The 21,004-nt window shown below is 44.0% G+C and overlaps 1 long non-coding RNA gene across 1 annotated transcript; it reads right to left on the bottom strand.

The window, feature by feature from the left end:
• Window positions 1-4,635: 4,635 nt before the first annotated feature.
• LOC150039663 (uncharacterized) lies at window positions 4,636-15,731 on the bottom strand. Its single transcript, XR_016534272.1, has 3 exons — window positions 15,572-15,731; window positions 10,387-10,572; window positions 4,636-4,672 (listed from the first exon to the last, which is right to left on the bottom strand). It is a non-coding gene; the product is annotated as an uncharacterized LOC150039663 (long non-coding RNA).
• Between the last annotated feature and the right edge of the window lie 5,273 nt (window positions 15,732-21,004).

The following is a 21,004-nucleotide window of genomic DNA, read 5'->3' as shown; positions in this document are numbered from 1 at the left end:
AACATGGGCCCCTGGCAAACCAGGCACCCGCAGCTCACAGCTGAGATCCCAGCCCTCAAGGAGGCTGAAATCTGAGGATCGAAGGGGAAAACCAGCCTGGGCCAACAAATCAGAGGCAATCCTATCTCCAGTTAACCGTGAAAAGCCAGAAGTGGAGCTGTGCCTCAACAATGGAGTGCCATCCTTACGCACAAAATCTGGTGAGAGCATAATGTCCTGAGTTCAAGCCCCCGTAAAACACACACACACACACACACACACACACACACACACACACACACACACACGAAGTCACTCTCTCCATATAGACAATTATGAACATCAGATGAATGGAGAAGCAGGCTACCCCTTGATCCACAATGAAATACAATCCACCAATACAAAGGAATGGAGTTCTGACTCCCCAGCAGCTGGCTATGTCTAAAATGCACCAGGGAAGAAAGGACCATAACTCGGGGATACCATAATTTGACACTCTGGAAAGACTACAGGGAGTTTGGCTTAGTGGTAGAGTGCTTGCCTAGTATGCACAAAGACCTGGGTTCAATTCCTTGGTACCACATACATAGAAAAAAGCTGGAAGTTGTGCTGTGGCTCAAGTAGAAAAAAAAAAGTCTAAGGACAGTGTTCAGACCCTGAGTTCAAGCCCCACAACTGGCAAAAAAAAGGAAGAAAAGCAGACAGGTACTTGCAGGAGCTGTGAGTTAGGAGGAGTTAACACCAAAGGAGCTGAGGGAAAAAATAAATGGAATGTCTCTGTACCTCAGTGGCTGTGGTAGCTTTGTAATGTATGCCTTGTACCACTTGTAGAGCAGGTGAGCTTTAAGTATATTATGATATCTTATTTTAAAAGAAAAAAATTGCATTTTATTTAAATTATATCTTATTTACAAAGAAAAAGACTATCGCTTTTATAACAGCAATAAAAGAAAAACAGAAATAAGTAGTAGGAGCCTGGCATCCATGGTTCACACCTGTAATCCTAGCTACTCAGGAGACTGAAATCTGAGAATCAAAGTTCAAAGCCAGCCAAGACAAAACCATTCTGTGAGACTTTCATCTCCAGTTAACTAGCAAAACATCAGAAGTGTGGCTTAAGTGGTGGAATGCCAGTCAAGCACAGTAAGCTTAAGGGATAGTGCCTAGGTCCTGAGTTCATGCCCTATTACCTGTCACGAGAAATAATGTTTTTAGTAAAATAAAAGATCCCTCCCAACTCCCACTCACCCTGGAAGTGAGCAAGAAACCCAGGAATGCTGCGTGAGGAGTCTTCCCTAAGAACAGGCCATTGTGTACCACACCCCAAAGACAGCCTGGGTGTGACAGGAAAGTGCTGGCTCCCGTTCCTCCCTCAGAGGCAGCAGCCAGTTAGCTGGGTGATTTGATTCTCATGTTCAGGTTCTCACTATCTAGGCCAAGATGCCTTGCAGACACAGCCCAACACTGTGTTCCTTCTGCTAGACAATGTTGATGTCCCCAAGACTGTCATCCTGTCTCCTCGACAGGGTGAAGTAGACAGGCTGGCTACTAAGTGGATCATTCATTTGATTTGGGGGTGATACAGCATTTAACACTTTTACATCTCTCTAGCTTTGTGCTGTAATGGTAGTTAGCATCTCCCCTCTGCCCCCAATTATTTATAGCTTACCCCTTACGCTAAGAAACAGGCCTGGGCTTTAGTCCATTTACAGTACTTACACAAGTGACCCAAAGCCCAAGTCACCACTTGCCATGGAGGACAGCTTGATAAGCAAATGGCTTGTTCCAGCCAAGAGATGCTGACCTCGGCACTCACCCCAGCCCCCAAGTGTCAACAGGGAGGTTCCTTTCCACACCAGGACACAGAGATGCCAGGCATGGGAGCCGGGGACGAATATATCTCTCTCTTCACAATTCAAGTAGTGGATAGTGTTCACTCTTCATTCTCACTCTCAAAAGCATCATCGCTATTTTTAATACACATGTCATTGTTTCACAGATCTGACTGGGTGAGGCAACGAGACGAATTTCAGACCTTGCCACACCCAGTGGTACAGAGCCCTCAAAGTCCTGGGAGCTGCTAAGAGGAGGCCGGGGGATGAAAAGACTTTTAATCAAGAAATCACACTCATCTACCAATCAAAGTGTTTGGGGGGTTCACTTTGGAGGGACAAATGCACCCTTGGAATGGGTCTTTTATCACAGAGACATCTCAATTTAACTATAACTAAAACATGTGAAGATAGAATACAAAACCTGGCACTGGAAACTCACACTTGAAACCATAGCTCTCAGGAGACTTGAGATTTGAGGATCACAGTTTGAAGCCAGGCCCAACAGAAAAGCTGGTAAGACTCTTATCTTCAATTAACCAGCAAAAAGCAAGAACTGGAGCTGTGGCTCAAGTAGTAGCATGTAGGTCTTGAATGAAAAAGCTAAGAGAGAACACAGGCCTGAGTTCAAGCCCCAGTATGGGCACAAATAGAAAAAGATAATAAATGTATATTAAATTCCCTTTCTATAAGCGCTGGGTGACACATGTTATGCCAGTTTCTTCTAGGTAAGCATTCACTCGTTAAAACCACCTTAAAATGCAAAAACAAGCCAGGCACTGGTAGTTCATGCCTGTAATCCTAGCTACTCAGTAAGCTGAGATCTGAGGATTGTAGTTCAATGCCAACAAGGCAGGAAAGTTGGTAAGACTTTTATCTCCAATAAGCTACTTAGAAAAAAGCTGGCTCAAGTGGTAGAGTGCTAGTCTTGAGCACAACAAAGCTCTGGAAAAGTGCTCAGGCCTGAGTTCAAGTCCCAAGTCTGGAAAAAAAAGGCGCAAAAATAGTCAGGAGCCAGTGACTCACACATGTAATCCTAGCTATTCAGGAGGCTGAGATCTGAGGATCTCTGTTCAAAGCCAGCCTGAGCAGAAAAGTCCTTGTGAAACTCTTATCTACAATTAACCACTCAAGAAATGGAAGAGGAGCTATGGCTCAAAGTAGTAGAGCACTAGCCTTGAGCAAAAGAGCTCAGGGACAGCACCTAGGCCCTGAGTTCAAGCTCTGTGATTGACGACAACAACAACAACAAAAAGTAAAAATTCTGGATTGTTGGACAACTGGATTCTGCTTATTATATAACTTATTATTATCCAATAAAATAGCCTGTACAAAAAAAAATGAAACAAACAAACCTGTGCTCTTCCCTATAAAACCACTAATCAGAAAAAGAAACAGACAACCAGACTGTGCCTGCTCACATTGTAGGAGATCCACAATTAAAATACAGACCATATCCGGCAATGTCATGGGCATCAAAGAGACACACCAGCAACAGCCAACAGACACACTGCACGGTCATTCAGGAAGCCACGGAAGGAAAACAACCCTGGATGACAGACGGATGAGCTTCTGTCACCTTTTTTTTCTCTTCTAGTTCCTCGGCCTCTCTTTGCCAAACCGTTTTCATGTCAAAATCGAAGGGGCCTCTTCTAGATTCATAGCTTCCATTGGTGTGATTGGGACTGAATTCTTCATACACCATGTAATCTGGCATGGAGACCATGGGGACTCTGCAAGAACAGTGGTGTCAGTTACAGCCTGCGCTCGTGGGGCCCCCTTCTCCCCTCTCCCCAATTTCTCTTGGCTTCCCTGAAGACACTGGTAGGCCCTGCCATGGGAAGCAAAAAGCTCCACCCCTTTCCAGTGCCAGCCTTGCAGATCATCACCAGAACATCATCTACTCCTTCGTCTTCTTCAATGAGCTAAATGCTCCCCTAAATATGTATCATTTACAATGATCATTTCAGTCTGCTTGTTTTCTATGACATGGCCATTTACAGTGTGGGCACTTGAACTTCCAACTGAGCTTTGGGACCAGTGACAGGAAGGGGTCAACCCCAGAGTCTCCGGCCCCCTTTCTACCAGGTTCTAATCCACTCAGCTTCTTTTTCTTTCTTTCTGAACTTAGCACAAAGAATTTTTTTAAGAAAAGGTTGGAGGAATGGCTCTGTTGGTAGAGCACTAGACAATGAGCAAGAGCATCAGGTACCAAGTTCAAGTCTCGGTCTTGGACCTTAAAAAAAAAAAGCAAGGGAAAAGTCTAATATTACATGCCTCAGGCATGTAAAAAATTTATGTTCATTTTCCAGCCAGAAATGAAAACAAAGGGTTGAAGCCCTGGCTCAGTTGGTGGAGTGCCGGCCAATGAGTGAAAGCATCAAGTACCAAGTTAAAGTACCAGTCGAGGACCTTTAAAAAAAAAGAGGGGGGGAAGGAAATAAAGAGAAACAAAAGCTGAGCATTGAGGCATATACTCTTAGCTACTTGAGGCTTAAAATGACATTTACTGTGGTTTTATCTTACAGGCAAAAATAAATTAATAAAAAGCCAGAAAAGTGCCTGAAATGAATTTTCAATTTATGCCAAATTAACTACCCAAAAAACTGGAAGTAGAGCTGTGGCTCAAGGGGTAAAGCACCAGCCTTGAGTGATGCTGCTCTGGAACAGCACTCTCGCTTAATTTAATGAATTTCAACTTGAGCTATTTTGTCCCCCAAAAGAACAACGCATAGCTGCTTCCAGATACTCACTCGCGCTGCTGGGCAGTAGCAGGTTTGCTGTGGTGGATATACCAGTCTGGCAGGGAATAGGCCCTGGAGAACCTGTCGTGCTCCCAGGACCCAGGTGTGTCAGCAAATCTCGAAAAGAAAGGGACAGAGCTATGTGTGACCCAAATGTCCTGTGTGGCATCACTAGCCCACATCAAGGGGAACTGTGCCATTGCCCTGGGTGGCCTCTGGGCCCGGCACTACCCCAGCATCTCTGATACTCCCCTGCCTAGGCACAGGTAGACAACTGAGGGTCCTGGTTGGGCCTCAGACAGGGCCATGGTTCATGAACCTCCCTCCCTCCCTCTCTAGCATGGATCTGGCATGGGGTCTCCACCAGACATCATCACTTCTGGGGGCCCATCCTTCCATTCCTCCAGTTCTTACTGCTCCCCTACCTTTGGCCACTCCTCCAGGCCATTCCCCACAACTCACTGTCCTCCTTCTCCAGCCTGCTTCCAGGAAAATCTGCTCTCTCCAGCATCCCAAATGGTGAGTCCCCAGGAGGGATTTAATCATTTAGTTTGGAGCTAATCTGAGAGGCATAGCGCACAGGCTCTGTTCTACAAACTCAGGCCAGCGCCACAACACACATGCCCAGCTTTCTGACCCCGATCCCTTCCCTCCTAGATGTCAAAGGGCAGCTAGTAGAGCTGGAGGTATGGCTCAGTGGTAAGAGTGCCTGCTTCACAAATACAAGGCCCCGGATTCAAAACCCCAGTACCACAGATGTTTAATCTCCCATTTTGCAGCTTGAAAACCTTTTTCATGGTTAAATACTTTAAACTTAGAGAAAACATAGAAGAATAATATGAGTTCTTCTACACCTTCCAACCAGACTCTCTCTTGATGATATTTCATGACACTTGGTTTCTTCTCTCCCTCCCTGTCTCTGTCTCTCATTACTGTCACTTATTATACTTCACACTGCTGGACATGTGTTGCAGAAGGCCACACTTCCACCTCTGGGCTTCATGTCATCACACTGTGATGACACAAATCAAAACTTGGGCAGTGATGTAATACCCCCATTTCAGTTTAGATCTTACCAAATTTGGCCAATCTTTCCACTTTTTTTTTCCAATAGCAGGCGAAAGTGGATCTTAGAAAGTGAGATCTAGCCCTTGTCCCACCTATTATAGGCCTCAAGAGGATTGATCTTCTTATAGTTCCTTATACTTCTGATCAAATTCAGGTTTTAAGTGCCACCATTGATGAATGGGCTATTTTAAATTGTATGTTTACAGGAAAAATAGATAATCATTATCCTAAGAGTCCTTTTTTACAGTTTTTTAAAGAACATCCCGTGGTTTTTCCAGTAGTTACAGCAAAACAACCTATTATTGGAGCAGTTAATATTTTTACCGATGGCTCTAAGAATGGATTAGGGGCCTATTTAATTGAAGGACAGCAACCAGTTTTATGTCACTTTCAACCTGGATCAGCACAGAAGGTGGAGTTACAAGCTGTTATTGCTGTATTTCAGAATTGTTCCTTTCCTTTTAATATTATTTCTGATTCCCTTTATGTAGTAAATGCCTTGAAAAGTTTAGAACTTGCTGGGGTTATCAGCAAAAGTAGTAGTGTTTATAAATTATTTGCACAATTGCAGGAATTAATTTGTGCCCGCAAAGCTCCATTTTTTCCAGTTCATATACGTGCTCATACAGGATTACCCGGACCAATTAGTTTGGGTAATGATGTAGTGGATAAGTGCACACGTGTGCAAATGGCCTTTACTGTTTTTACCCCGGAACGACAAGCTCAGGAATTTCATAGTCATTTTCATGTTAATGCCCGTACTTTACAATCTAAGTTTAAGTTAACCCGGCAAGCGGCCAGACAAATTGTGTTAAATTGTCCAAAATGTGTTACCCACCTACCGGTTGCGTCATTGGGTGTTAATCCTCGTGGTCTTCTTCCTTTAAAAATTTGGCAAATGGATGTTACCCATGTTATGGAGTTTGGAAAGTTGAAATTTTTACATGTCTCGATTGATACATGTTCAGGAATTATTCATGCCACTCCTTTAAGTGGAGAGACAACTCATCATGTAATCACTCATTGCCTGGAAGCTTGGGCTTCCTGGGGCATGCCTTATCTATTAAAAACTGATAATGGCCCTGCTTATACTAGCAGACAATTCCTTCAATTTTGCCAAACCATGGGAGTACAGTTGTCACATGGACTGCCTTATAATCCTCAAGGACAAGGTATCGTGGAACGTGCTCACCGCACTTTAAAGATTTATTTACAAAAACAAAAGGAGGGAATTGGACATAAGAGGACACCTAAAGAGAGAATTTCCTTAGTCCTCTTTACCTTAAATTTTTTAAATTTGGATATTCAAGGCCATTCTGCCGCTGATAGACATGTTTCACCAGCTATAGGATTGCATAAAGGATTTGTAAAATGGAAGGATGTATTAACTGGCCAATGGAATGGGCCAGACCCCGTGCTCTCTTGGGTACGAGGAGCTGTTTGTGTGTTTCCACAGAAATCACAAGATCCTATTTGGGTGCCGGAACGTTTGGTGAGGAAAGTGCAGAAGGATGAGCGTCATGAAAATCCTGTCGATGCTGCTGCTACTGATGATGCTGTTGTGGCCACTGATGGAGACTCGAGTACTGTGGGCAATAATGAAGACGTTTCCCCTGCCTATGCCAGTGACTAGTACTTCCAAAGTATATCCATATATATTCACAACTAACAGTTCCTTGAAATTACCTTCTATTCCTTATGATTCTGGACGTGGAAATTTTTCCTTAAGTTTGAATTTAACTCGAATCTTGTGTTTTACTTTATCTATGAATTTGAGTGCCTGTATAATTCTTCATCGACAAAATATGGGAATGTTTTATCCCCAGCCAAATGGTGATTTGACAACAGTTTCTACGCTAACTCAAAAGGCAGGATTGGTGGGATATTCGGGGTATGTTCCATCTTATGGAGATCATGTGAAAATTGGGGAAATTCAATATGGATCTACAAAAAGTTTTCCTTTATTGTTTCCAAAATGTACTAGCGGTGCTTGGTGGCCCTGGGAGTGGACAGGTTGTCAGAGTTCTAGATATGCTCATGTTGCTTCTGGTTTTCGTTCTTCTCCTGCTATTGCTGATTTTGGGAATTTTACCCATGCTCCATGTAGACGTGATTATGTTTTTCAAAGAGCAGATGAAGATACTGAGAATCCTTTTGATGTTTGGCTAATTTGTGGGAAATATGCTTGTAGTGTTAGTAATGCTTTGGCTTTTATTAATGGAGGAGAGTTTAGGCATTGTAATAGTACCATTAAAAGTGATTTTATGATGGTCTGTCCCGGTTCAGGACCATGTTGCCCCAGTTCAACTTCATGTTCTTGTACAACTAAGGCATCAACTCCATGTCATTGTACAACTATGGCACCAAGAAATAATGTTACCCTAGGTTATTGTGCATTTAATGGTAGTTATGGCCCTACCCCTGTATGTGTATGGTTTCCTTTTATGTTTGTTATTTTTAATTCATTTGATGTTGTTGATGGGATTATAAATTGTTCCTCTACTGTATGTTATTTAAGTCAGTGCTGGAATGTTAGTGAGTTTGATTCTGCTGTGGTTATGCGTATGCCTACCTTTATTCCTATTCCAGTAGAAGCTTCTGAAGAGAATTTAATAGTGAAATTGAAAAGAAGATCAAAACGTGATTTTGGAGTGACTGCTTTGATTATTTTGGTGTCTTCGTTGATTGCAACTGCTGTTGCATCTGCTGCCGCTATGGTTACCTCCATTCAGACTGCGACTGCTGTAAATACACTTTCTGAAGCGGTTTCACAAGCTATGGATACTGAAGTGCAAGTGAATCAGCATTTAGCCCGAGGACTTATGATTTTAAATCAAAGAGTGGACTTATTGCAAGAACAAATGGATTATATGTTTCAATTTGCTCAATTAACATGTGTGGGAACCACATCTGGTTTATGTATTACTTCTTTGGATTATTATAATCTTTCCTATGCTGCAAATCTATCCCGGGAATTGGGTCGTATGCTTCAAGGATCTTGGACTCAAGAGTTTGAAAATCTTACTAATCAATTACGGCATGAAATTATGATTGTTAATTCCACCCGTGTAAACATTGCTACTGTGGGAGAGTTGGTAGATTGGATTTCTCAATCCCTTGGTTGGGTTAAAGAATGGGCTGGGAGCGTGTCCTTAATTGTTATATTATGTGTTGGATTAGGATTGTTGTGTTGGTTTGTTTTGGTTTTGCGCAGACAAATTATCAGACAAAGAAAACGTGATCACATGGTCATTAAACAAGCTCTTATGGCTCTTCAGCAACAAGAATCCCCCCAAGTGTGGCTGGGTATGCTGGATCAGTAGTCAAAGACGGGTAAGAGTAGAGATTGGTCTTGGTATCAACCTAAGACAGACTCCGATGCTCGAGTATCGGATGTTGAAGACGGGTAAGAACCAAGAGGCATCTCTCCAACCTAAGACAGGCATGATCCCTTACCCTCAGTATGAGAAAATAGGGAAGGCGTTTGGAGATCTGGCCAGTCTCTGAATTCCTACTCGAATTCTCTATACTTTCAGCCAAAAGAAAAAAGGGGGAGATGTAGAGAGCTATTACATTCGCCATTACAAGATGGCGCTGGCATCCGCCTTGTGGTTGCGCCACTGAGTTGTTTGTCTGAAAGTTTCCAGGAAAAGATGTGATTGTTCTTGAGCTTTATGCATGATTGGAAGTATGTGTAATGCCAGATTGCTACTTGTTTAGTATGTGCTATAGAGGTGTACTTATATTATTGGCTATAGAATTGTAAGAAAGCAAATGTGATTGGATGATGGGCCTATAAAAGCCCAGGGTTTTGAGGAAGTCAGGGTCGACCCGGCATAGCTGTAAGCTTGCTGAATAAACTGCTGCTCGAGAAGAAGTCTCACTCGTTGCGTCTTCCTTGCTGGCCGAGGGGACAGCGACAGATTTGTGTCACTACTGGTGCTTGAACTCAGGGCTCACATTGTTGTTTAGGGCTGCCACTTTACCGTTTTGAGCTATACCTCCACTTCTGCCTTTGTGATGGTTAATTGGAATTAAGAGTCTCAGATTTGTCTGCTCAGACTGGCTTTGAACCATGATCTTCAGATAGGAATACAATCATGAGCCACTAGCACCCCGCTTGGTCTAGATTTTTTTTTAATGTTAAAACGATGACCATGGGACTGGGAGTTTGGCCTAGTGGTAAAGTGCTTGCCTAGCACACACAAAGACCCAGGTTCGATTCCTTAGTACCCACATACATTTAAAAAAAAAAGCCAGAAGTGGTGCTGTGATAGAGCTCTAGCTTTGAGAAAGCCCGACTGGCAAAAAGGGAAAATGATGGCTAGCTTGTCTCCCCTGTGGCATTGCCAACACAGGTAATGGCAACCCGAGGAGGGATAATTATCTGGATGTCATCTACCCCAAAGGCAGGCTATGAGATTTCAGGGGTGCTGTCCCTTACCTCTCTGAATGATGATATCTATTGAACTCAGTATGTTCCTATTTTTAAGATTGTCAAATGCTTTGTGAAAAAAATAGATCTTGTATAAAATTTGATTCTCATCAGTGATCACACACATCCCCCTATACTTATGAGCCTCAATTCCCAATGGCCTTAGGCAAATGTTAAGAATGTTTTATCAAAGATTCTTGGAAGGATTGGGGTTTGAATTTAGGAGCTGGGCACTTTTGAGGCAGGTGCTCTACCACCTGAGCCACGCCCCCAACTGCTAGAGCAATATTTTTATACAGATGAGATGATGGAGCACGCGGGGGCTTACGAGGTCTGCCGCCTTGCTTTGCAAGCTTCACATATTCTGAGTCGGTTTCTTTTATCAAGTACCTTCGCATCCCAGGCAAGTACTCATTGTGTGAGTCGTCCAATTTGCTGAGCCCTGGAATCTGAGATGCTGGAGGGGCATCCACAGCCTTCTCAGAGCGCTTCACGGGGAGATGGTAATACCATTCTAGATAGAAGCAAGGCCAGTTCACTGCCATGCTGGGCTGCAGGATTGGCCACATGGGGAGAACCTAGGTGCTTCCCAGTCTATCTGCTGTGGACGTCACCAGGCAAGCCACACAGCACCTGAGCCAGGCAGGAAGCCCCTGAATGCCCAAGACAAAGCATGGCACCATTGCAGGGCAAAGAGTCTCCAAACCCCCTGAGTATACCAGCCATCAATGCCAATGTGAGGAACAGCAACCTTGGCCCCACCCTGTCAGCTTTGCTGCAGCTGACTTCTTCTCCAAAACCAAAACCAGCCTCATCCACCAGTGTGAGCTTCAGGGAACTCTCCAAGCCCTATGTCTTTTTAAAATAAAATTCTTAACTGTTTTTCTTGTCATTCTGGGAAATAGGAAAAATCCCACGTTATTTAAAATATGACAGATAAACCAATGGAACAGATGGATAAATGTGACCTGCAATTTTTGTGTGAGCTGCAATTTTTGTATGTGCTGCTATTGGGGCTGGAACTCAGAGCCAGGGTGCTATCCCTTAGCTTTTTCACTCAAGGAGGGTGGTGTTCTACTATCTGAGCCACAGCTGTACTTCTGGCTTTTCTGGTTAACTGGATACTTTCCTGCCCAGACTGGCTTCAAACTGGTCCTTAGATATCAGTCTCTTGAATAGGTATGATTATGGATGAAAGCCACGATACCCAGCCATGGGCTATGATTTGACAAACTTACAGCATTGAAACACTGAGATAAGCCAGGTACTGGTGGCTCACACTTGTAATTCTAGCAACTCACGAGGCTGAGATCTGAGGATCATAGTTCAAAGCCAGCCCAGGCAGGGAGGCTTGTGAGACTCTCATCTCCAATTAACTACCAAATAAGCAGGAGATGGCTCTGTGGCTCAAGTGGTAGAGAGTTAGCCTTGAGCAAAAAGCGGGATGACCCTGAACGCAAGCCTCATTACTGGTACAAAAAAGAACAAGAAAAGGAGGAAGAGGAGGAGGAAACCCCTGAGATATAAATTATGGTACAGAAACCACAACCTGCTGTAACAGATGTACCCGTTTTATGAGAGCAGCAGGAAGCAGGTCAGGGAGAGAGCCACAACTCCTCACCTGTACTGGGAAGGCACCAGCCAGCCCACCTCCCATGCTGGCCAGCTCCCACACCAGCTCCCATCAGTGGCTTTACTATACTGTGGAGACCACAGTGAGAGGTGAAAGGTGCCAGGGCCTCAGTGTTTACTGAAGAGAGCAAGGAGAGAGGGTGAGGCATTTACTTGCCCGAACTCCCCACAGGTTAGGAATAACATTTTAAAGATTCCAAAGGACTGTTTTATGGAAAAGATTGAGTCGAAGCATGATAATTGTGAATGGAAGGATTTCTCTCATCTAGAAGAAACTGGGTGCAATAGCTCAGAGGAAACACAAAAGACAGGAAATGGAGGCAAGTATGGGCCCCATGCTGAGAGAAGAAGCTGAGCACGGGACTGATGAGGTGAGGCAGCTCTCCAAAAGGTGCTTAGGATAGATGTTGCAGCCCACCTGGGGACCAGCAACAAGATTCCCTGGAGGTATTTAGTCACAGGCTAGGGAGCTTATATCAAGAGCTAGGGAGAGCCGGGCACTGGTGGCTTATGCCTGTAACCCTAGCTGCTCAGGAGGTTGAGATCTGAGGATTGTAGTTCAAAGTCCCTATGAGACTCATCTCCAGGCAGCCACCAGGAAACTGGAGGCGCTACTGTGGCTGAAGCCGTAGGGCACTAACCTTGAGCAAAAGAGCACAGGAGGGGCCGGGAGTTTGGCCTAGTGGTAACGTGCTTGCCTAGCATGCACAAAGACCTGGGTTCGATTCCTCAGTACCACACACATAGAAAAAAAGCCGAAAATGGTGCTGAGGCTCAAAGGTAGAGCTCTAGCCTTGAGAAAGTCCAAAGACAGTGCACAGGCCCTGAGCTTAAACCCAGGACTGGCAAAAAAAAAAAAAAAAAAAAAAAAAAAGCACAGGGACAGTGCCCAGGCCCTCAGTTCAAACCCCACAGCTGGAAAAAAAAAACAAGAGCTAGATGTGTTGGAAAAAATCCAGAGGCCTAGAGTTGTTAGTACTTATTTATGACCCCATAGGGAGAAGAGAGGTAGGCACTTAGGCTATGAGTGTTTCAGGTAATTCTTTCCATCTGAAATTAGGAAGATACTCAAAATAAGAACCACACACACACTGTTTTATGACATACAATCTACGGAAAACAAAATGCAAAAGGTACAGCTTCATAACATAATTATTGGGCATAGTTAATAGCACCTATCAGTATGTACAAACACAGATTCATAACATTTACAGTCTGATGCAATGCCCGGTTTGTGATAGATGAGATTATATGTTTGTGTGTGTGTGTGTGTGTGTGTGTGTGTGTGTGTGTGTGTGTGTGTGTTATTCGGCTGGACCACAGTACCTACATAATAGACATTATTCTAGATGCTTTTGTGAAGATGATTTTGAGATGAGATTTGCACTTAACTCAGATGGCCTCAAAATAGGCATGAGCCTCATGTAATCAGTTGAAGGTCTAATGAATAAAGAATGCAGTCCTCCAGGAAAGAGTAAATTCTCCCTCCAGATGGACTTTAGATTTGAAATGAAACCTGATCTCCTCCTCTGGCCTCTAGCTCACCAGACTTCATATTTGTTATCCCCTAGCCATGTAAACCAAGTCCTTAAAATAAATTCTGTGTGTGTGTGTGTGTGTGTGTGTGTGTGTGTGTGTGCACATGTATGCATGTGCTGGCTGACCAGAGTTCTTTGGAAGCAGCGTATTAAATGCACTAAGTCACCATAGCACAAAACAAGTCATTCTGTGAAAGTTTTAGACATCCAATTTGTACTTGGAACTTCAACTGCATGAAGTTTTAACCCAGAAAATATTTAAATGACTGAAGAATATTAACCAGCTAAATCATCGCCTTCCCTTAAAAAAAAGAAGGAAGAAAAAAGAAGAAGAAAGTTTAGACAATGGCACAAAAGATCACAGAGAATCAATTTAAGGATTAGGAATCAGGGTTCAGCAGCTCAACTATTTCTTCCTTTAGAAGGGCATTCAGTTTGTACTTTATTTTTCCTCTCTCTGTTTTGCTTACTAATTAATCCACAGAGAACAGTGTGCTTCTACCCGCTCATTACTGGAAGATTTGGACAGGCACTGAATTCTAATCTATTGCTAAATGCATGCAGTAGAAGAGCTCAGAAAGTGAGGGTTCTGGTTTGAATGAACCAGCTCTTGCCACCTAACAGACAGAAAGACAGAAACAGAAAGAGACAGAGACAGAGAGACAAAGAGTCAAAGAAACAGAGATGAGATGGTTAAAAGGATCTTTTAGCTTTTATCTCAAAATTTGTTTAACATTAGATCATTTACTATATGACTGTTTTTCTTTCTATGATTTTTCCCTGCATGCTCATAGGCTGTAGTAGTAGTTTCATTTTCCTTTGTGTGTGTGTGTGTGTGTGTGTGTGTGTGTGTGTGTGTGTGTGTGTGTGTACTGGAGCCTGAATTTGCAGTCTAGGTGCTATCTTTAGCTCTTTTGCTTAGGGTTGGCACTTTACCAGTTCATACACACCTCTACTTCCTCTTTGTGCTGGCTAATTGGAGTTAAGAGTCACACACCTGCCTGTGATCCTCAGATCTCAGCCTCCTGAGTAGTTAGAATTACAGATGTGAGCCACCGGTGCCTGGCTTCCCTGATCTTATCAAGGAAGAAATACAGACTGTTGAGAATGAAAGTCAAACTTGAGATCACCTAGCTCGTCAGGTGCTCAAAGGGGACCAGGCTGCTGTTTCTAGTCTGTGAAGCCTCAACTAATAAGCTACTTGCTTGGTGTAGAATGCTCCAAACCAAATGCTTCAGTTTCCTAGTGAAAAAGTGGGGTGATGGGGCTGAGAGTGTGGCCTAGTGGTAGAGTGCTTGCCTAGCATGCAAGCAGCCCTGGGTTCGATTCCTTAACCAGAAGTGGTATTGTGGCTCAAGTGGTAGAGTGCTAGCCTTGAGAAAGCTCAAGGACAGTGCCCAGTCCCTGAGTTCAAGTCCCAGGACAGGCAAAAGTAAAAATGGGGTGATGATTCCTGACAGCGCCTAATGAGGTTAGATGTGGGAGTGTGTATAAAGTACTGGGCACAGTGCCTGGCACTTGTTAGAATCCATCAATGGCATTCCTGTAGATGAGGCCTCGACCTATGACATCAGGTGGCTCACACCTATAATCCTAGCAACTGAATTCTGGACATCCCAGTTTGAAGTCAACCTAGGCAAAACAAGAAAAGGCTTTGACTTCAAGCCCTATGAGAAAGACAGAGAGAGGGGGTGGGGGGGGGAGAGAGAATGAGAATCACAGGAAGGCCCAAAGGTTAGAGCAGGAGATGTGGAACAGGCCAGACCTGATGAACAATGCACTACCCACAACTGGATTTCCAGCACAGCCATGGCACCACCCTGACAGAGGCTGACTGTGCAGTTAAGAATGGACGGGCCACACTTCATTTTATTTCTGAACACACTGGGTGGATGTGATTGGCTCCAACTGATCCCTCTCAGCTTAGCCCTCTTCCCTACTCTCCATCTGCAACCCTTCTCACCACACAGAATAAAAACAAAAGCAACCAATAAAAAAACGGCATATGGAGACTCTTTCCTTTCTCTTCTTCTCACCTACACATTGGGTACATAAGAAGTCATGAACTTCCGCTGAATTAGCTTTTCTCATACCCTGCTGTTTCAAGCAAGAAACATTTGGTGGAGTCCTAACTTAGAAGCAAAAGCTAGGGAGCCAGCGGGGCTGTGCGACTGAGAAAGTTCCTTATTCAATATTCAGAATACACTGGGTTAATTCATGACCAAACATTTCCGGAAGGTTCCTATCCACAACACCGCACCAAAAAGAGAGGGGGGCGGCCGGGATCGTTCCCAGGGTGTCACGCCCCAACAACCCCGCAATCCTCAGGCAATCCGCAGTCACCGCAGGGAGCGTAGCGGTGAGCGGTGCTCTGTACTTCCTTGCTGGTATTCCTCATGGCCGGGCGCTGTGAGCACTTTCAGAGGAGCCCAGGGTGCTAGGGTTAGCTGGTAGCTGCAGCCACAAAGGCGAAGTCCGCGCCCCCTCCCGGTCTTCCCGCCTGCACCTGACACACCTGCACGCGCCTCCGGACCTGCGAGCGCGGGCACATCCACGCGTGGCACACTCTGGAGGCACAGCAGGGGCACATCAGGCGGGGGGCGCAGCGGGCGCGGCGGGGAGGGGGCGCAGCGGGCACGGGGACATCAGGCCGGGGCGCAGCGGGCAGTGGACAGCGGACAGACACAGAGGGCAGGGGGCACAGCGGGCAGGGGCACAGCGGGCAGGGGCACAGCGTGCACAGGAAGCAAGGGCGCAGTGGGCACAGCAGGCCGGGGAGCAGCGGACAGCGGACAGACACAGAGGGCAGGGGCACAGCAGGCAGGGGCGCAGCGGGCAGGGGCGCGGGACCCACGCTCAGCCGGACACACTGCTGGCTGGGTCACATGCACGCCGGGTACACGGCAGGGGACGGGGCACGATGGGCAAATAGCTGGGGCCGTGCACGCGGAGTAGGCAGCAGGTGTACCGAGGTACAGCCTGAGGTCTCCACCGATTCAGCAGTGCCAGGGATCTCCTGCTCGCCGAGGGTCTCCGGGGTGCGACCAAGGGCGCGGCGGGAGTTCTGTCAGCCAATAGGGGCAGCCTTAGGCAAGCCAGTAAGCCAATCAGAGCCGGGGCATAGCGCGCAGGCGCAACCAGTCAACTGCCGGGCGCCCTGGCGAGCCCAGGGCGGTGCTGGGGGCGTGGCGAGGCCTGAAGGGGCGGGTACGGGGGCGGGCCCGGCGAGGCTCAGGAGGCGGGGCCCAGGGGAGGGGCGCGGTGGGGGTGTGTGTGCGGTGGGGGATGCAGGGCTAGCTCCCGCCACTCTTCCCCGCCATCCCGCACCGGCAAAGCAATCCGGAAAAGCTGGGAGCGTCTACCACCTCGTTCTCCAAGACACAGTCCCACCTTAAAAAAGAAAACTGCTAGTACCTGAAAATATTAATTAGAGTCGCGCACGTGCTTGATAGGGTGAATATGCAATAAGAGCTTTGGCAGAATTCATTCAGTAGGAGACACTTTTGTCACCCAGAAAGCTTCATATCATCCTGGCTAAATAGTGGGCACAATTACTCTCTGCTAACTCCCTGTGAGAGTGAGGGATACCTTATAATTTTCAAAGAAACACACAAGACCATGTCTTCAATTCTTGGTACTGCAGTATGTGTGTGTGCGTGTTTGTGAAAGAGAATAGGACATCAATTCATTTCCAACCATTGAGATTTCTCTTTCTAAATTTTTTTCTTTTTTTCATAAAGACATCTTAGCCAGGCACCTGTGGTGTGCACCTATAATATTAGTTACCGAGGTGATTCAAATCTCGTCCAGACACACAAGTCTCCACCTAAGCACAAAACAAAACAAAACCGCAAAGCTGGTGGTATGATTCACATTATATAGGCTCTGCTGTGAGTTCATGACCCAGTATCAGGACAACAAAATGACTTTTTAGCTTACATAGATATTTGACCACATAAGCTATATGAAGTGCTGCTTCAGTTATGCAAGTACCACTTTGGAAATGCAAATAATACTAAAACAAGCAGATTTTTTTATTCAAAAAGTTACTGTCTCAAGGAATAAATACAAATCAGAAAACAGTACAATTAGGACAATAGAATATGGAGGACAACAGGTTAGAGTAATATATAAAACATTTTAATGGGTTGAAAACAAAGCTGTAAGAACTGCTTTCACAAAGAAGTACTCCTTTCAAGAGTGAGAAAAAGAATCAACTTAGGTTTGAAATCATATATACAGTCCTCTCAGCAGTTCCAGTAAATGCAGTGGTGTGTAAAACAACATTTGCAATACTTATGCACATAACTAAAACAAGCAGATTTTTGTATAACAAAAATGAATACTGCCTTATTTGATTCAGCTGTAATATAATATGGTGAGGAATTCCAAGGATCTAGCTGGCCCAGTTATGTATGTCATCAGAACTTCATACAGCAACGCAATGTATTTGTTTCTTTCTATACAGAGAAACACTTAGGTTATCACTCACACAACAGAGTGCTTTGTATCACCTGATGAGCAGTTTAGTGTATTTGAAAACAGTTGATCAAAGTAACTGGGAATGCAGGATTCACCCAAGCTGATCAGCTTCCATACTAATTGAAATCCTGACAAAAAAGCATTACTTACTAGAAACATTTGACTTTTGAAGGCTATTGAATTATAAGAATTTGTAGATCAAATAAGAATTTAAGTAACGGGCCATAATGAAAACAGGACACAAGGACAATCTAGTTATGATGAGAAAATCTCAGTTTCTTATCTGGCACTGATGGCTTAGGCCTGTAATCCTACTTACTCAGAATGCTGAGATCTGAGGATTGCAGTTTGAAGCCAGTCCAGGCAGTAAAGTCCATGAGTCTTTTATTTCCAAATAATCACCAAAAAGCATTAAGGAGGGCTGTGGCTTAAGCAGTAGAGTGCTAGCCTCAAGCAAAAAAGTTCAGGGATAGTACCCAGGCCCTGAGTTCAAGACTCAGGAGACACACACACACACACACACACACCCCTCAATGTCTTTCTGAGATTTGATAAATAAGAGTCTCTTGGGTTTATCTGTCTAAGATGGCTTGGAACTATATATATTCCTTAATCTCAGTCTCTTAAGTAGCTAGGAATTACAGGTGTGAACCACTGATGCCTGGCTTGCTGATAACTTATACTTCTTTCATCTTTTTATACTATTGATGTCATGCTTTATTAAGTTTTTATCTTTAAATAATTATACAAAAGAGTTCCAGGGGCCAGGAGTGTGGCCTAGCGGCAGAGTGCTTGCCTAACATGCATGAAGATCCAAGTTCTATTCCTTGGTATCACATATATAGAAAAAGGCAGAAGTGGTGCTATGGCTCAAGTGGTAGAGCACTAGCCTTGAGAAAGTCCAAGGATAGTGCGCAGGGCCTGAGGTCAAGCCCCAGCGTGGGTTAAAAAAAAACATAAAAAAGAATTCCAATTTGACAGGTTGATTTATGAGTACAATGCATCTTCCAAGCTCCCATTTCTTCCAATCCCATACATCCACTCAAGATATCTGGTTGCATTTTTACATGTGTACATGAATATTGTAGTATATCTTTTCATATTGTATATCCACTGACAAAATTGTTGTAGATTTAAGTATTTTCATCCTTTTATCTTCTAACTTGTATGCTAGAGTTAAAAGTAGTTTATCTACCAACTTTAGGATTATAGGTGTGAGCCATGGCACATGGTCTTTTGTATCACTTTTTTTTGTTATGGCAGTAGGGTTTAAATTCAGGGTCTCATGTTCTTTTTTGTTGAAAGCTAGTGCTCTACTTGATCCACTTCTACTTCTAGTTTTTTGCTACTTAATTAGAGATAAGAGTCTCTTGTCTTTGTCTTCCTGTACTGACTTCAAACCATGATCCTAAGATCTCAGCCTCCAAAGCAGCTTGGATTACAGGTGTGAGTGGCTAGCTTCCTTTTCCTCTCCTATAAGGCAAATCATAACAAGCTATTACACATGGTGACATCTTTAGCTTTTCATGTCCAAGAATGTTTTTTTTGCCAGTCCTGGGCCTTGAATTCAAGGCCTGGACACTCTCCTTGGGCTTTCTCAAGGCTAGCGCTCTACCAATTGAACCACAGCACCACTTCCAGCTTCTTTCTATGTATATGGTATCGAGGAACTGAACTCGGGTCTTTGGGCAGGCTAGGCAAGCACTCTACCACTAGGCCAAACTCCTGGCCAGAATGTTTTTATCTCATTATTCTGAAGGACAACTTTGCCTGGTAAAGTGTTCTGGGTTAATCACTATTTTTCTTTTTTACTACTTTGAATGTATGATCTCACTATCCCTAAGCCTGTAAACTTTCTGCAGAGAAATCTGCTGATGTCTCACATGGTCCTGTGACTTATCACAGTGACTGTATGTGATGTCACTTCTCTTCCTGCTTTCAAAATTTCCTGTTTTGAAAATTTGATATCTCTGTGTAATCTCGGTTGAGTTAATCTTAGTTGATGGCTTTTCATCTCCTCAGCCTAATTTTCACAAACATGGGAGGTTTTCAGCCATTTTTTTAAAAAAAAATAATGTATCTGTCACTTCTTTTGCTTAGAATTTTCACAATATAGTAATGTATACATTTGTTCATTAATTCTATTGGGGTCTTCAGGTCCTGTATTCTTTCTTCACACTTTTCTTTTTGTTACTTTTTTCTCTTCTAACTGGCTAGCTCTAATGACTTCTCTCTGAATTCATTGACTTTCTTTTGTATTCACATTTGCAATTTCAGTCTGTTGTTGTAGTGCTCTGTGGAATCTCTCAGCCCAGCAATGTATCCTTTTGTTCAAAGATTTGTGATTGGTTCATTTTTCACTGGAATTTTACAACTTTCTACCTGGATCCTAAAGCTCCCCAAAGGTACTTTTCCCCATGATGTCTACTAATTACTGTTTCTGGAAGTGGGGAGGATTTGAGATGAGGACCCTCTATTACTGTCTTTCTAATGTCCCTCCAAATGTTGCACACTTTAAAACAGATCAAAGTAACATGACATCAGGTGCTAAGATAAAATAATTACCAGCAGGGTGCTGTAATCCTAGCTACTCAGGAGGCTGAGATCTGAGGATTTTGGTTCAAAGTCTGCCCAGGTACAAAAGTCCAGGAGACTTATCTCCAAATAACACCAGAAAACTTGAAAGTGGCACTGTTTAACATGGTAGAACACTAGCCTTGAGCTGAAGAGCTCAGGGACAGCACCCAGGTCCAGATTTCAAGCCCTACAACCAACAAAACAAAAACAAAAACAAAAAAAATTGGGCAGGTGGAGGTGGCTCACACCTGTAATCCTAGCTACTCAGGAGGCTGAGATCTGAAGATCAAGCTTCAAAGCCAGCCTAGGCACAAAAGGACCAAAGACTCTTATCTCCAGTTAACCTCCAGAAAACAGGAAGTGGTTCTTGGCTTAAGGGTAGGGCGGTATCCTTGAGGGGCAGAGCTCAGGCACAGCGCCCAGGCCCAGAGTTCAAGCCCCATAACCCACAAAAAATATATATGTTTATATCACCCTCCAATTTTACACCCCAAACAACCCAGCTATTCCTTCAATCTTGTCATTCTGTTTTTAGTCACCTAGGAACAACCTTTGTACATAGATGGACAAATAGGTTTATGTATATGTAAATAGACAATACATGAAATATATATACTATATAGTATTATATTGCATATATTGTATGTGCAAAACACATAAAATACAATGTTTACATATGTGTGTAATATATAATAAAATACTATAGAGCAAGGAAAA

Source organism: Megascapheus bottae, unplaced genomic scaffold (genome assembly GCF_031878675.1).
Source record: "Megascapheus bottae isolate mThoBot1 unplaced genomic scaffold, mThoBot2.hap1 HAP1_SCAFFOLD_53, whole genome shotgun sequence".
Taxonomy (NCBI): domain Eukaryota; kingdom Metazoa; phylum Chordata; class Mammalia; order Rodentia; family Geomyidae; genus Megascapheus; species Megascapheus bottae.
Note: the sequence above shows the minus strand (reverse complement) of the source record. Positions and strands in the feature narration are given on the sequence as shown.